The following is a 15,632-nucleotide window of genomic DNA, read 5'->3' on the forward strand; positions in this document are numbered from 1 at the left end:
CATCAGAACAGGATCACATGTGGTGGTCTGCTCCACATCCCAACACAGGAAACTAGCCTACAGGAATTGCCATGACTGCAGAGACAGCTAGTCACCTGTGCTGGACAGGACTACCAGTGAGGACTGGAGTGGTGACACCATGCCTGTGTCCCTCAGCAGCACACGGTTCTCGCCAGCTCATAGAGTCAGCCTGGCCTTGACAGCAGTGAGTTGAGGGCAGGAGGAAGGTTCCCCAATACCCCAGAAGGAATAGAAAGCCTTCAGGCTCTCAGTTTCCAGAGACCCTCACTGAAACCTTGGTTCACTAGATTTAGCACTCCTCTTGACTTGTCAGCTTCTTGCTCTTGAAAATTTGAGCACAATCTCCTCTGGTTGTCATACAGATAATATCCCTTCAGTAAACATTCATTTCACCCCCTGCAAAGGATGCCTGGAAGTCTTGGCACTATGTATTTGTTTCTAGGGGTCATTAAGGTAAATTTATCCTTATATAAGTATAGGTTGATGGCTAAAGTCTTACTAGCCAGCAGCTCCTTGGTGTTTCTAACAGTTGAGCCAAATCAGCACCAGGCTCTTTCCCTTTCCCTCAATCTGAAAGTCTTTATAAGAAGCCTGTTTCCAAAGGGCAAGCAGATTCCTGGGGTCCAGGGACAGCAAGGCTGCTTGAGCCACAAAAGAGAAAGTACTTACATGTATGTGTGTGTGCACAAGCATGGTGCCAACCAAAGGGGGAAAAGTCTCCCAAAATGGTTGGCACAAAAGCCAAGGTGATGGGCTTCACATTGGGCCTGGGGGCAGCCCTGACTCTGGTTTCAGGATGCAGCATGCCGTTGTTTATGGGGACTCATCTGGGAAAAGGGGTTTCCAATACAATCTCCACCTGAACTGCGTCTCTGTCTCCTTTACATAAAACATATTCTTAGTCTGGGTTTCTGCACTTGGGTTACTTGCTTTTTTGGGAAACTGAGATAGGGGAAGCTCTAGCTGTGTAATTCAGGAAATGGATAACATGCCAGAAACTTTACAGAGTACACACCATGCATGGAGAACGAGAGAGAACTTTCTTTAGGAAGCTAGTGGCAGGCAGAACCATCCTGGCCCCAGACAACTCAAGGAAGTAACACTAGCTTTGCTCCCCTCAGGCCACCCCTCCCCGACTGCCCCCGGCAAACCACCTTCAGCCCAGACATAGGCTGGTCCTGCCCCCTCCCTGCGGACACTGCACAGACACAGGGCAGCTGCCCTTACAGGGAGGCCTCGAGGCTGCTTCCTTTCTTTCTTCTTGTGAAGCCCACAGAGTTGAAAAGCAGACAGTTGATTTATTATTTCCTTGTCACATGATGGACTGAATGACTTGATTTAGCCTCTCCAAAAAGGATTTATCTTTGTGCCCACGTGGCACACACACAAAAAAACAACTCCTGGCCCAATGGGCATTTTCCCAGGATGTGAACAGAGACTTTGGAGTGGACAAGAGGGATTCTGGTGGTGTTGAGGCTGCCACTAAGTGGATGCGCACATTCCGAGAGGACTCAGGTGCAGTGGAGGTCAAGCCGGGCAGTGTGAAGGGAAGAGGTAGTTTAAAGCCTTCCCACCAAGAAGAGCTGCTGGTTCTCTGCAAGGCTCCATCCATCTCCCTTCATGAATACGCATAAAAATACAGTCAGTGGATGGCAGCTGGTCTCTGGGGCAATGGGACACAAGAGATGCCACTGTCTGTCTTCCGGCACCTAAGGTACCTTGAAATAAAATCCTCCTTTGCTGTTTTCTCTAGTGGTTCACTCATCAACAGCTTGAAGTTTTCCCTTTCACTGAATAAAGCTTAACTCCATCCAGAGAAAATGAGAAAAAGAAAAACTATTTAGGAGATAAAATTTAGGCCGTCAAGACTAAGAAGAAAAGTAACAATAAAAACCAAGGCACAATCCTCTAAACAAATTCTCTAGAAGCTCTCAAAGTCCCAACACACCCAGATCCAAGGGGTCCCTGGGCTACCCACACCCAGGGACCTGGCAGCGCCTGCACCGTAAAGTATCTGCGCTTCAGATACTTTCCTGTTTCGCTAAGGGAGCCCTTTCCTCCACATTTAAATAAATCATGAGCCTGAATCACTTACGTTCCTTCCAGCGATGACAGTGCAACGTCTGCATCCCTAATGAGATTAAAATCCCATTAAATTGGCACGTCAGAATGCCTTCGGAGCTCACCTCAGGACTCCTGCAGCAGCAGCAGCGGCCGCCTGGATTCCTGGAATTATGCTGAGCCAGCACTGGTGGGGCAATGGGCTCCACGGAAATGGCAGTGTCTTCACAGTGTGGTGTCAACCTACTTTTTCTCTCATTCTCAGCTCAGGGAACATGCACTGAGGACGCGGGTGCTCTGCAAAGGCACTGAGGCCACAGCAGCACGGGCCACACCCTCAGTCTCTCCAGAGCAGCGTTTATAGGCTTGTGAGAAAGCCGGGTGTGAAACAATATGCACTCACATTTGTGATCAGGAGAGAGAGGGTGGACAGAGAGTATGTGTGTTTGTGCACAAGCACACACAGCAAAGGGTAAAGGGTATATACCATTGGTTGCAGCAAGAAAATAAAGATGTTCTCTCCCTTCCTACCACTATGCCTCGATTCACTGGCCTGGAGCAGGGATAATTAAAGAGACAAGAAGAAAAACCAATTTAGTTGGCTTATTTCTCTGAAAACCTCTGCTATTAAAAGCACAAGCAACAGGCAGCTTGCTCCATGTTACTATGTTCATTAAATCAGTAAGGCGCACCCCAGCTGGGATTCTGGACCCAGCCACAGACAGTACTTACTGAAAGCTACTATGAGGTCCTTCTACACTTCTGATCATTCCTTTGCTTAAAACAACTCAGAAAGTTCTCTCCAACAGTTCCTAAAAGTTGCCCAAATTCTTAGGTACATTTCATTTGACATCTCGTATTTATAGAGGTTATGGCATGTCTGATAAGAACTGTCGAGTTTATTTTGATAGGTATTTGCTAATTTTGTATCTTCTGTGGCTGATGATTTCTAGTTAGTTGACTAGAAATTGTAAATGTGTTCACAGCTTCACAGATATTTATATTGAGTACTAACATGAAAACAACCCGGAGATTCATTGCTAATGGCAAACTTGACAAAAATGAATATGCCCAATGCCCTCTGTTCTTAGAACAGCTTTACCCAAGTTTCATTCAATAAATGAGAAGCTGTCTACTGGGATCCTGGTACGGTGACCTCACTGAGAAACACCAAAATGGAATGAACACACCATTCTGTGGCCTCAACTTGCTGCCTACATTTGATAAGGTAAGAGAAACCCCACACACGAAGAAAGAACTACATGTGTGCACACACACATAATGGCACAGGCACACCGGCCTCTCCTTTAGCCTTGTGAGGACTGTGAGCTTGCACAACTCCTCATAAAGAACCCCCCTCTCCTGCTTAGGTCACAACTCTGACTCAGGGTCAAAAGTGCCATCTAAGCTCTGATGTAAATGATACTTACAGAGCCCCACACGGATGTTCAATATCCTTCCGGAGCACTTTTCTGGATGTTGAGACCAGAATGCGGTATGTGGTGAGTGCCGCCTGGCTGGGCCTGACCACGAGAATTATGACACAGAGAGAAAATACTGCCCTGGAGAGGCAGTGCCTCCCAAATCCCAGAGGAGACCCAATCCATTCGCTGAAGCTGAATGTCCCTGAACCCCTGCCATGTACCTGGCAAAGTCCTGGAAATCTAAGCTTCCATCATAGAAGATGCTCCATCTCACAGGAGAAACAGCACATAAATAGACAATCACACACTGGGGGGCGGGGGGGGTTGCTGCTGAGACAGGGAGAAGCAAATCCCAGAAGAAAAGAGACAAAGACAATGATTACTGACCTGGCCTTCTTCTCATGGGGTCAAGGAATAGGTCATGACTTCTCTACCTGTGCCCTTACCTACTAACCAGAGTTTAAGGTGCAGTCTTGCTAAAGCCTCATTCTAGATGGAAATGGGCACTGTCATTCATGGTGTCCAGAGATTGTTAACGCGGCTACACTGAGACACACATTTTGCTACCATCACAGCAAGTTTATTGCCGTGGTGACAGTGAGACCCATAACAGCATCTGCTGGGCTCAAGCCATGGAGGGGAAGCAACAAGACTTTTTAAATTTTTTTTTTCAACGTTTATTTATTTTTGGGACAGAGAGAGACAGAGCATGAACGGGGGAGGGGCAGAGAGAGAGGGAGACACAGAATCAGAAACAGGCTCCAGGCTCTGAGCCATCAGCCCAGAGCCTGACGCGGGGCTCGAACTCACGGACCGCGAGATCGTGACCTGGCTGAAGTCGGACGCTTAACCGACTGCGCCACCCAGGCGCCCCAAGACTTTTTAATATTAGAAACAAGGACTAACAATTCTAGATCAGTGCACAATCAGTGCACTTCTTACAATTTGACTTCTAGGGTCCTAACATAAAGAAACTAGATCCCAAAGATTAGCGATGGGGAATTTTTGAAGTATGTTCATATTCAAGTGGAGATCAAAGAAGCCAAACTGAAGAGCTCTGGACTGACAGTGAACTATGGATTGAACAAAAAAAGTTCCTTTTAAAAGGGCCGTATTGAAGATTATCATTCTGACTTTGAGGAACTATGGTGATTGGCTATAGAAGGAATCACACATAAAATTCCTTAAATAAAAATGTATTGGCTTAAAAAAAAAGATTCAGTCTTGCTAAACACAGGTGTGCATTAGACCAATGTCAGAGGCAAAGCTGAACAAGGCTGTGGCATTTACATACAACATGTCATGCACAGTTGTGAGTGCTTTACCCTATTCATTCATTTAACCCACCCACTGGCCTACTGAGGAAGGAACCACCCACACTGTACAGATGAGGAAAGTAAGGCACAGAGAGGGCAAGTAACTTCCCCTGGATTGTGCAGGTAGAACACCGCAGCACTGGCCCCTGGCTCTGTGTTCTATACCATTATGCTGCTATGTGTTAAAACTAGAAAACAGATCAACTGTCTCAGGTCAGAGATATGAGGTACTACAGTGAGGGTAGGGAAGGCTATAAAATGTAAGCAGAAGAAAAATTTTATTTCCTTCGTGTGTTCTGTAAAGTACCTTTATTGGGAGGGTCAGGGAGGCAGTCATGCTGGCTTCCATTTGCCCAGGAGCATTATTATGCAAGGCATCCCTTTCTCAAGACAAATCTAGGATAACTGGAATGTGAACAGTTGCCCCCCCACTCCAAGTTGTGCAGTGCACAAGCTGCACAACATCATAGGGCAGATCTAGGAACTGTTAAGACAGAAATTAAACAATATAATAGTTTTAGAATGAAGAAAATGCATCATAAGAAAAAATGCTCATATTTGTATTCCCTAGTCTCTACTCCCTGAATATTTCCTTAAATTATGTATTATATATCTTTATATGTCAACCTATATAGCAACATTTGCCTCTAAATAAAAGAGAAATAATGATCTCCATTTGACCTGGTGGTTTTATAACCATCTGTTCTATGTCCTATTTTCCAAACAGTCCTTTCCAAAATGACACATATACAACTAAGTTTTATCAAAACTCTAAGCACAGCCCCAAGTGCAATCTAAACCAAGAGACTACTAAATTAAGTGAGAAAAATCAGAATATGCTGCTTTAAAATCGTGGCTGTAACATGAAAACCATGAACGTAGGCAATGCGACTATGCTGCCTATGTGACAAAATGAGCAGCATTAGGAACTGTCAGCGTTGGGCAACAAGGAAAGCCCTCACCAGCCCGTTTTGGAGCAACACACACCCTCCAGAGGCCAACTCCACACAGCCAGTCCCGGGGCCCTGCTTTCTGAATATTTCCACCTCCAGCAGGAACGATTTGTGTTAGGGGGCAAAAAAAATAATCAAAGAAGGAAATTAAGCAAGTTAAGCACATTTAAAGGCTAGAGATGTGGGCATGAATCCAAACCAATGAATTTTACTTTCTGAAATTTGTGAAGAAGAGGATGACCAACTAGCCTCCAACTTGCCTGGTATGTTCCCAGGGTTTAGCACCCGTGTCCCAGGAAACTCCTCAGGTCCAGGCAAACTGGGACAGTGAGGCATCTCTAAAAAAGATAAAACTGAAGCCTTTCAAGAAGACAAAGCACTTGTGGGGATGAGGAAATCATCTCATTCGTAAACATCAAATTCAATAAATTTGGAGAGTTTGCACTTATCTACTCCTCTGAAAAAATAAACTCTGGTTCTGTTGGACCCTGTAAAAGTTCTAGATTAAGCCCAAACAGTCTTTTTTGTTATAATGGTGAAATATTTATCTTGTGTTTGGGGTATCTTGCGTTTGGGGAGTATTTTTGCTTTAAATAAGCAAAACATGGGGAAGAGAACTCAAAGTCTAGAATATTCTTTAAGTTTATTTATTTTTGAGAGAGAGATCAAGCAAGCAAGGGAGGGGCAGAGAAAGAGAAAGAGAATCCCGAGCAGGCTCTCCACTGATAGCCCCGAAATGGGGCTCAAGCCATGAGATCATGTGATCATGACCTAAGCCAAAATCAAGAGTCAGACACTTGACCGACTGAGCCACCCAGGAGCCCCTCAAAGTCTAAAATCTTAATATCCATCCTTTTATACATCAATGTATTTTTTCAAAATATTTAGAAACTTTGTACTTTTCTGAGTAAAATATCAAATTGTCTTAAAAGATAATTTTAGGAAGAAAACCAAGTTATGTAGAGTACAATATGTATATTACTAAATACACAAGGTTAATATAGAGAATCTAAAAAGAGAATTTCTAAAAGAGTTGCACTTATTTAAGTTTATTACAAGTAACTGATTTGAGTTTTTGTCCTACCTAACCAATACTAATTTCCCCCCGGGTCTTTAATATTCCTAAAAATCCTAAATCTCCATGTAGGCAGCTTTTTAAAATAGCTGATTACTAAGTTATAACAGATACAGAAGTTAAATTACTAAGTTTTAGGAGTTTGATTCTAGTTCCTCCTTTGAGATAAATAACCTTTCTGTATTTACCTTACACTGTAATGTTTTCCAAATTTAGCCCAGAAAACATGCCATTATTATTATTTTGTTGATCTTGTTTATTAAAGGAATTTCTATTGATCCAAAATTAGCACAGATAACTATCAAAGAATTAGTATCCAGACTATATAAAGAACTCCTACCAGCAATATAAAAGACCAACATCCTAAAGAAATACAGGAAGTAGGTACTATGGTGGGTTGTGTAATAATGTCCTCCAACAGGATTCATGTCTCCCTGGATCCAGGCCCTTGGAAAATTCTCTTCCAAACTGAACTTAGCCTTGGTGGCTTGCTTTGGCCAATGAGACAGCAACACTATAATGCAATCAGATGTTTAAAAAGTGCACAATGGCATCTGCCCTCTCTTGCAGTTTATTAGAACCTATCATTCACCACATGAAAAGCCCAACTCAGCCTTCTGCAGGATAAGAAACCACATGGAGAGTCCCCAGACATTCCCGCTATGCTGGTAATCTCAACCAACACACGGGATTGTCGGCTAAATGAAATGGATGTTATTTTAAGCTTCTACATTCTGGGGGTGTTTGTTATGCAGTAAACGCTAACTAATATGGGAAGACATATACAAAAGATGTTCACTCTCACTGATCATCAGGAAAATGCACACACTGAAATACCGTTTCATACCCACTAGACTGGCAAAAATTAATAACCTGAGAATACCAAGTGTTGTTGAAAACATGGAACACCAGTAACTGTCACCTCTGGCTTCTAGGAACATAGATTGGCACAATTTTCTTGACAAAAAATTATTTGGTATTATCTATCATTGATAAAAATGCATGGACTCTATAGCCTAGCAATTCTGCTACTAGGGATATTTCTACAGAAATCCTTGCATGTGTGCATTAGGAGGTAAATATGTTTATGTCAGTACTGGCCATAATGGCACCCAACAACTCAAATGCCATCAATGGTAGAATGGGTGCATGAATTGTATTCTCCATACAATGGAATTGTATGTAGCAGTGAATAGGAAAAATCTATGGCAACATATATCTAAACCACAGTGCCTAAAAGAAGTCACAAAATAGGTACCGTATGAATCCATATGTACAAAATTAACCAACAGGTAAAATTAAACTATACCTAGTTGAGGGATGGATGCAAACACACATTGTCATTAACACCATTTAGGACAGTGGTTACCTCTGGGGCAGAAGCGGCGAAATGAGACCTCTGGGTTGTAGGATACTCCACTTGGTTCTGGTTGCTGAGTACATGAGTGTTCATTTTAGTATCATCTGAGAAGTTGTGCACATGTTTTTTCATTTATCATAAAATATCTTTATTTTGCCTTCATTTTTGACACATATGATATATGACATATAGACATAAACCATCCATCAGGTGATTTGGTGGTTTCTGATACAGTCACAGATATGCATCACCATCACCACAGGCAATTCTAGAACATTTTTCATCATCTCAAAAAGAATCCCTATACCCTGTAACTTCCCAACCCTCATCCCAAGCCCTAAGAAACCAGTAGTTTACTTTCTGTCCCTAATCTAGATACTTTATACAAACAGGATAATATAATATAGTCTTCTGCAACTGGTTTCTTTTCACTTAGCATAATGTTTAGATGTTCTTTTGTTCCATGCTATATTTCACAATTAAAAACATTTTCAATACCTACAAGGAATAATGAAAAGCTCAGTTTGCTAATATGAAAAATAAGAGCACACCAAGAAGGGCAGCTTGGAGGAAGCACTGTCTAAACAGCCAGTCTGTCAGAATGGATGAGCCAGCACACTCGTGCACAAGTTTACAAAGGGAAGAGGTTGCCGGGCACACCTGGACCAGGACAGGCAACCCTGAAGCATGACTATCCTGCACCTGTCTAATCGGGAAGAGGCTGGTTCTGCACAGAACCATTCCTAACACTGACACCCCCAGAAGTGTCCCTGTGGGAAGGGACAGGGTGGTGACATGGTGGGTGGTAAGCTACAGAGGTCATCTGGGAGTTCAGTCTGCCCTGCAAGGTCACTGGTGTTACCTAGCAAGTACACTTATTTGGAGACTAATGGAGGGTACGGGGAGGGGGCTGTGGAGCTTCTGTGGGAGAGAGCTTCTGAAGCTCTCCAAAGCCATCCTTAGCACACCATTGGCTACTGGAATTGAAAGGAACAACCTCCACACTTAAACCTGGGTGCACCGGTTTGTGGGTGTGACCTCATTCTGATCTCTGTCTCACTGCTCACTCAGCCCCTGCAAACCCAAATTTAAGTCTATGTCTCTGGAAAATATCCATACACTCATATTTGAGACCCCCATCACTAAATATGAGAAAATGAAAAATTAAAGCAGTACTACTGTTGAATGCAGTTGTGATTCCAGTTAATGTGTCACATTATCTTAAACAGTGGGAAGTCTAACTAGAAAGAAGTTAACCAACTCCCTGTAATGCAGGTCCTCCTCTCCCACTGAGCACCCTTCCTCACTCACAGTCTTGTGGCAGTGTTCCCCTGGAGCCAGAAGTCAGGGAGGATTGGGACATCCACCTGACACCAATGTCCTCTCCCTCAAGCACTTGTCACACACATTCATCACATGGAACAGGCCTCCCAGCACTGCTCATCACCACAATGCAAAGTTGAAGACCAGAGCCCCCGGTGAATGTTCACAGCTCACCCCAGAACACCCCAGAGGCGGTTCCAGGTTTATATATCACCTCCACTCTCACATCCTCACTGCCTCCATGGTCATCTATGTGAAAGCATCCAGCTTTAAGACAAGTCAAAGTAATGCCACCTGTCACGTTATGCTGTACAATGTCAGGTGAGACCCTTGCAGGCTGATGGGGAAGGAAGAGAGGAGGGCACCATGGATGTGGGACATCTATACATACCAGCCACCCAACTAGCCATGTTATTCTTTGGTCTACTCCCCCTCACAACCACCCTGCAAAGTAGGCACCATCTCACTTTACAGATGAGGAAACAGAAGCTCAAAGAAGTAAAGTAGCTGGCTCGGTGTTATCCCAGCCAGAGGTAGAAAATGGATTTGAACCTAGGTGTCCTGATTTCAAAACTGCTTCAACACACTTTTGGTGAAGAAGCCACTTTGTGAATCAGCAACTTACATTATAGGAAGATATTTTTTGTTCCTTCAAAAGATTTCCTGAGCCCAGTAAGTAATGCCCAGTATTATGTTAGGTGTTCTAGATTCCAAGTCCAAGACTCTTCAACCTCAGGGAGTTTACAAACTCCATAAAAGATGTTAAGGGTCCCTTGAGGCAATTTCAGCTGGAAAATCTGAAGGCCAAGGAAATACAGCAAAAACAATGATTTATGATGAATTTCCTGAGTTGTAATTATTAGGATATTTATTGCAGCCAACTTCTTAAGAAAATCTTAATGATTCTGGTCTCAGTTCAAGGGATAAAAAGCAAACATGAAAAAAGAAAAAACATGAAGATAATTTATAGATACTCTTAAATTTGTCTTCTTCAAAGCCCAATTCCCTATAATAACAAGTCAGGTTAGAAGTGTGGCTTGTCCAAAGAAAATAAAAATTAATTTATTTTTAATTTCCAGTTGACACTTGGAAAGGAAAATGACCGATTCACATAGGAAGGACTGTGTACAAGTTACCTAGTCAGACTCTCAGGGTCTGCACATCCAGACTTAAATAACCACAAGGAAACAAAAATTACATCTGAGCACCCAAAGGGGAGTCAAGTGATGGTGGAGGCCAATGCTGGCCATCTGTTGAGGACGGAAAAAAGTAACTACAGGCATGGGCCTCACTCTGACCATGGCTCTGCTCCCATCTTTAAATCTAAAAGCCTCAGAGTAGCAACCAGCTGACCCTCAGAGAGACAGGGTCTGTGGTGCTATAGGAGCATGGAGACCATGAAGTACAAAGTACACCATGAAGTACACAGGCGTGCCTGGGCAATGGGAGCTTTCTGCAAGAGGCACCAGAGACCCTCCTTCTGCTCTGCTGACAGCTGGGCAGAGGAGTCTCCTGGCAGTGGGTCCCTCAGAAGAAGGCTGCCCAGAACAACATGACTGAACATTTCCAGGGGATGCCGTATAACATCAAGAAGAGCAAGAATTCTTCTCACCTCCTTAGTGACACCAGGCACCAAGGGCAAGCCCAAGTCCAACTGCTTCAACTGTCACACCATATGGAATGAGACCCCACTGGTGACAGGCCACAGTGTGAAAGGTTTGTGAGACCTCACCTGGCTTCGGCAAAGAGGGCTGTTCTCAGCACCAGCATCAACCCCCCTCCCCCAGGATGCCAGTAACAGGGAGGGACTTGTCCAGGGCCACAGGCTGATTCAAGGGCCCGGACATCAGGGCTTTTTGCATGTCTTTGACTTCAGGTTCTTGAGGCTGTGATTTCTAGGGCTACAGATAATACCATTCCCAGATTTCCTCCCTGAATCTGCCTAGCAGAAATTCTGATAAGATCTTCTCTTATACCTGGCATTTTGGGGTTTCCCTCATTCTGCCAGTTTATTCCCAGAGGAATTAGTAGGTAGAACAGGTCTCATCTAAAAATATAGTTACAGCTTAGGGCCCTATAAATTTAATCTGCAATCTCACATTTGGCATTTGTTTTGGGGTATTTCCAACACATCAGGAACACAAAATTGCATTCATAGATAGAAACTAGTATCAATGGCTTTGCCTAAAGACTTAATATAGTATTTATTTTCTTAGTACTACCAGAGGTTTATATATTATGACAAATCAGCTGTATGCCACTTTGCTGGGCTGTTCCTAAATGCAAAATGTGCACATTTTCCTGAGAAAGCTTTTGCGTAATCCTCTGTTGTGATTCATGTGTGCTTCCTAAATGTTTTATGCCCCCCTTTACATTTTATCTCTAGCTCAGATTAGAATGTATCGTTTTGCAGTCCATAAATAGTATATCCTTCAAACAGTACAAGGAAAACAGAAAAATAGCTAAAAAGGATTCACCAAATTTTCAGTTAAAGGAAACTATTGTTTCCATTAGAATTAAAGGCAGCCTAGGACCAACAGAATAGAAAATAACCACTCTACAATTATCCATTGCAGTGTTTAATGATCATTGCTTGAAATGGAAGCTTTTGCATATGAACAAATGAGGTGGACAAGGGACAAACAGAAATACCAACCACCCATGGCTGTTATGCTGCGTAGGTACTTGGTACCAATTTGACTGTAGTTCCAATCCTTTACTCACTTGCTCACTCATCCATCGCTCACTCACTCAATCACCCAGTCACTCACTCACCCATGCACTCATTCACTCATCCACTCACTCAATCACTCAGTCACTCACTCACCCATTCACACACTCATCCATCCACTCACTCACTTGGTCACTTATGTATTCAATCACTCATGATTTACTCACTCATCCATTCACTCATTCACTCACTCATTTATTCACAGATCCATTCACTCATCCATTCAACATTTCTCAAATGTCTCATAGGTTCATTGAACTGTGACAAAGCTAAGTTTCATAGGCAAGATGAAGATGGAAAATAAACAGTCATTGCCCCCAGGTGATCTATAGCTAATAAGGAGCCAGGCACACATGGCTAAAACACAATGAACAACAACAACAAAAAGTCACATGAAAAGTTACAAACAAGGTGCTATGGGAATACAGAAGGGCAATTAATTCTAACCAGTTCACTGTTGGAATCTGAGGTCTGTTTAATGGAAGAGATGGCATTTAAATTAGCTCCTTACAATTATGATTTTTGTCTGAAAAGTGGGGCAACAGGAAGGATGTAGCAAGCTCATCACACATTCTAGCTCCTCAATTCAGTTCCTGTGGGCTTCCACCTTCTCCTTTCCACTGGGACCATCCTTATGAAACTGCAACATGCAGTGACCACTCTTTGTGTCTTCATCTCATTCTTTCACATGTGACCACTCTTCCCTTCCCAGCCACATTCCTCTCCTGACTGGGGTGAGTCTACCTCCTCCTGGCTTTTCTCTTGATCCAGTGGCTGTTTCCTGAATGCCCTCCCACATCAACATGTTGAAGTGTAACAGACTCTGCCTGTATTTGTACCATTCTCTCTAATTACTCTCTAGCCCGTGGCTTTAAATACTGTCTCTGTGAAAGATGATAAGTTATAGCACAAAGAGGTGTGAGGCTGAGAGTGAGAAAAGGGGTCCTTTAACAATGATGATGGAACAATTGGTGTAGATCAGGAGTGTCCTAGGAAAACAGGAACACGTTATCGCTCTTTCTAAATGCCATTGATTGACTCCAACAATCTGTCTTTAGCTTGTATAACCCACTGACTACTTGACATCTCTCCTTTGATGCCTAACAGGTACCTTCAATTTCACAGGTTCCAATTAGAAATCTTTATACTCCCTTTGGATATTTAGCAGTCTTTGCAGCTTTGGTAAATAATATTAATACTCATCCAGTTGCTGAAGCCAAAACTCTAGGAATTATCCTTGATTCACCTCTCCCTCATGCCAAATATCCAATGCATCAAGACCTGTTGATCATTCTTCCAAACAAACCCTATGTCTGTTCTTTTATTTTCATCTCTACTACCACAACCTAGTCTAAATCATTATCATTTCTTGCCTGTGATACTGTAATCACCTATACCTGGTCATCTGCCTCCCAACTTGGCTTCCTCAATCTTTTCCCTTAGCAGCAGCCAGCAAGATCTTTCTAAAGCAAACCAGATCGCACACTGTTGTGATTAAAGCCTTTCCATGACTTCCCAGTGCACTGAGAACATGATCCAAACTCCTTCCCTGGACTGTACAACCATTCAGACTGCTGTGTGGTTTCTGAAAATGCCAAGGTCATCCCTACTGTAGCATCCTGGCACCAGGTGTCCCCACTCCACAATCTTTGATCTTTGCCTAGCTGGCTCCTTGTCATCACTCAGATTTTCAGACATTGGCTGAGACTGAATCCCTTCAAGGATGTTCCCCAGCACCAAACACGAAAGTCATCATTTTGTCATTCTCCACTCTCCTTTCCTATAGTATTAACTATCTGCATGTCGTCTGTCCCACATCTAGTTTTTTCTTTTTTCCCCCTACAATTCAAATATAATTAGCAATGTTATATTAGTTTAAGGCATACAATATAGTGATTCCACAATTCTGTGTATCACTCAGTACTCACCAAGATAAGTGTACCCTTAATCCCCTTCACCTATTTAACCCATTCCCCCCACCTCTCCTCTGGTAACCATCAGTTTGTTCTCTATAGTTAAGAGTCTGTTTTTGGTTTGTGTCTTTTTTGGTTTATTCCTTTGTTTCTTAAATTTCACATGTGAGTGAAATCATATGGTATTTGCCTTTGACTGACTTATTTCACTTAGCATTATACCCTCTAGATCCATCCATGTTGTTGCAAATAGCAAGATTTCCTTATTTTTCATGACTAAATAGTATCCCTGTGTGTGTGTGTGTGTGTGTGTGTGTGTGTGTGTACTTACATATCACATTTTCTTTATCCATTCATCCATATATGGATACTTGAGTTGCTTCCATATCTTGGCTATTGTAAATAATGTTGCAATATACATGGGAGTGTATATATCCTTTCAAACTAGTGTTTGCACTTTCTTTGGATAGAATTACTTCTAATTCTATTCCAATTTTTTAGGAAAACTTCACGCTATTTTCCACAGTGGCTTCACCAATTTTCATTCCTACCACAAGGGCTTCTTTTTCTACAAATCCTTAACAACAGTTATTATTTCTTGTGGTTTTTTTTTTTATTTTAACCATTCTGATAGGTGTAAAGTGATATCTCACTGAGGTTTTAATTTGCATTTCCCTGATGATTAGTGATGTTGAGCATCTTTTCATGTGTCTGTTAACCATCTGTATGTCTTCTTTAGAAAAATGTCGATTCAGGTCCTCTGTCAATTTTTTTTAATTGGATTATTTTGGGGGGGGGGTGTTGGTGTTCAGTTTTGTAAGTTCTTTATATATTTTGGATATTAACCCTTTAACAGATATATCATTTGAAAATATCTTATCCCATTCAGTAGGTTGCCTTTTTGTTTTGTTGATGATTTCCTTCACCATGAAGAATCCTAAAATTTGTAAGATCCTGAACAGCCAATGCAATCTTGAGAAAGAAGAACAAAGCTGAAAGTATCAGAGTCCCAGATTTCAAGATACACTACAAAGCTATAGTACTCAAAACAGTATGGTACTGGCACAAAAATACACCCTGAGCTGAATGAAACAGAATAGAGAGCCCAGAAATAAACCCATGCTTTTGTGGTCAATTAATCTATGACAAAGGAGGAAAGACTATACAATTGGGTGAAAAGATAGTCTCTTCAACAGATGATGCTGGTAAAATAGGACAGCTACATGCAAAAAAATGAAACTACACCACTTTCTTACACCACACACAAAAATAAACTCAAAACGGATAAAAGACCTCAATGTGAGACCCAAAGCCATAAAAATCCTAGAAGACCGTGCAGGCAGTAATCTCTCTGACATCAGCTGTAGACATATTTTCCTAGAAAAAAGGAAAAATTAAACTACTGGGCTAAACCAAAATAAAAAGCTTCACCACATCTGGGTTATTTTTTTATTA

At 42.3% G+C, this 15,632-nt stretch overlaps 1 protein-coding gene and 1 non-coding gene across 2 annotated transcripts in view; one reads left to right on the forward strand and one right to left on the reverse strand.

Annotated features, from left to right (window-relative positions):
* The window catches only part of SH3RF3 (SH3 domain containing ring finger 3), a 311,825-nt gene that overhangs the window by 193,173 nt on the left and 103,020 nt on the right, over positions 1–15,632 (reverse strand). The gene's annotated exons all lie outside the window — the stretch shown is intronic.
* Positions 3,987–4,121, forward strand: LOC115511368. Its single transcript, XR_003968029.1, has one exon. It is a non-coding gene; the product is annotated as a small nucleolar RNA SNORA1 (small nucleolar RNA).

The sequence above is a fragment of the Lynx canadensis genome, chromosome A3 (assembly GCF_007474595.2).
Source record: "Lynx canadensis isolate LIC74 chromosome A3, mLynCan4.pri.v2, whole genome shotgun sequence".
In the NCBI taxonomy this organism is placed as follows: domain Eukaryota; kingdom Metazoa; phylum Chordata; class Mammalia; order Carnivora; family Felidae; genus Lynx; species Lynx canadensis.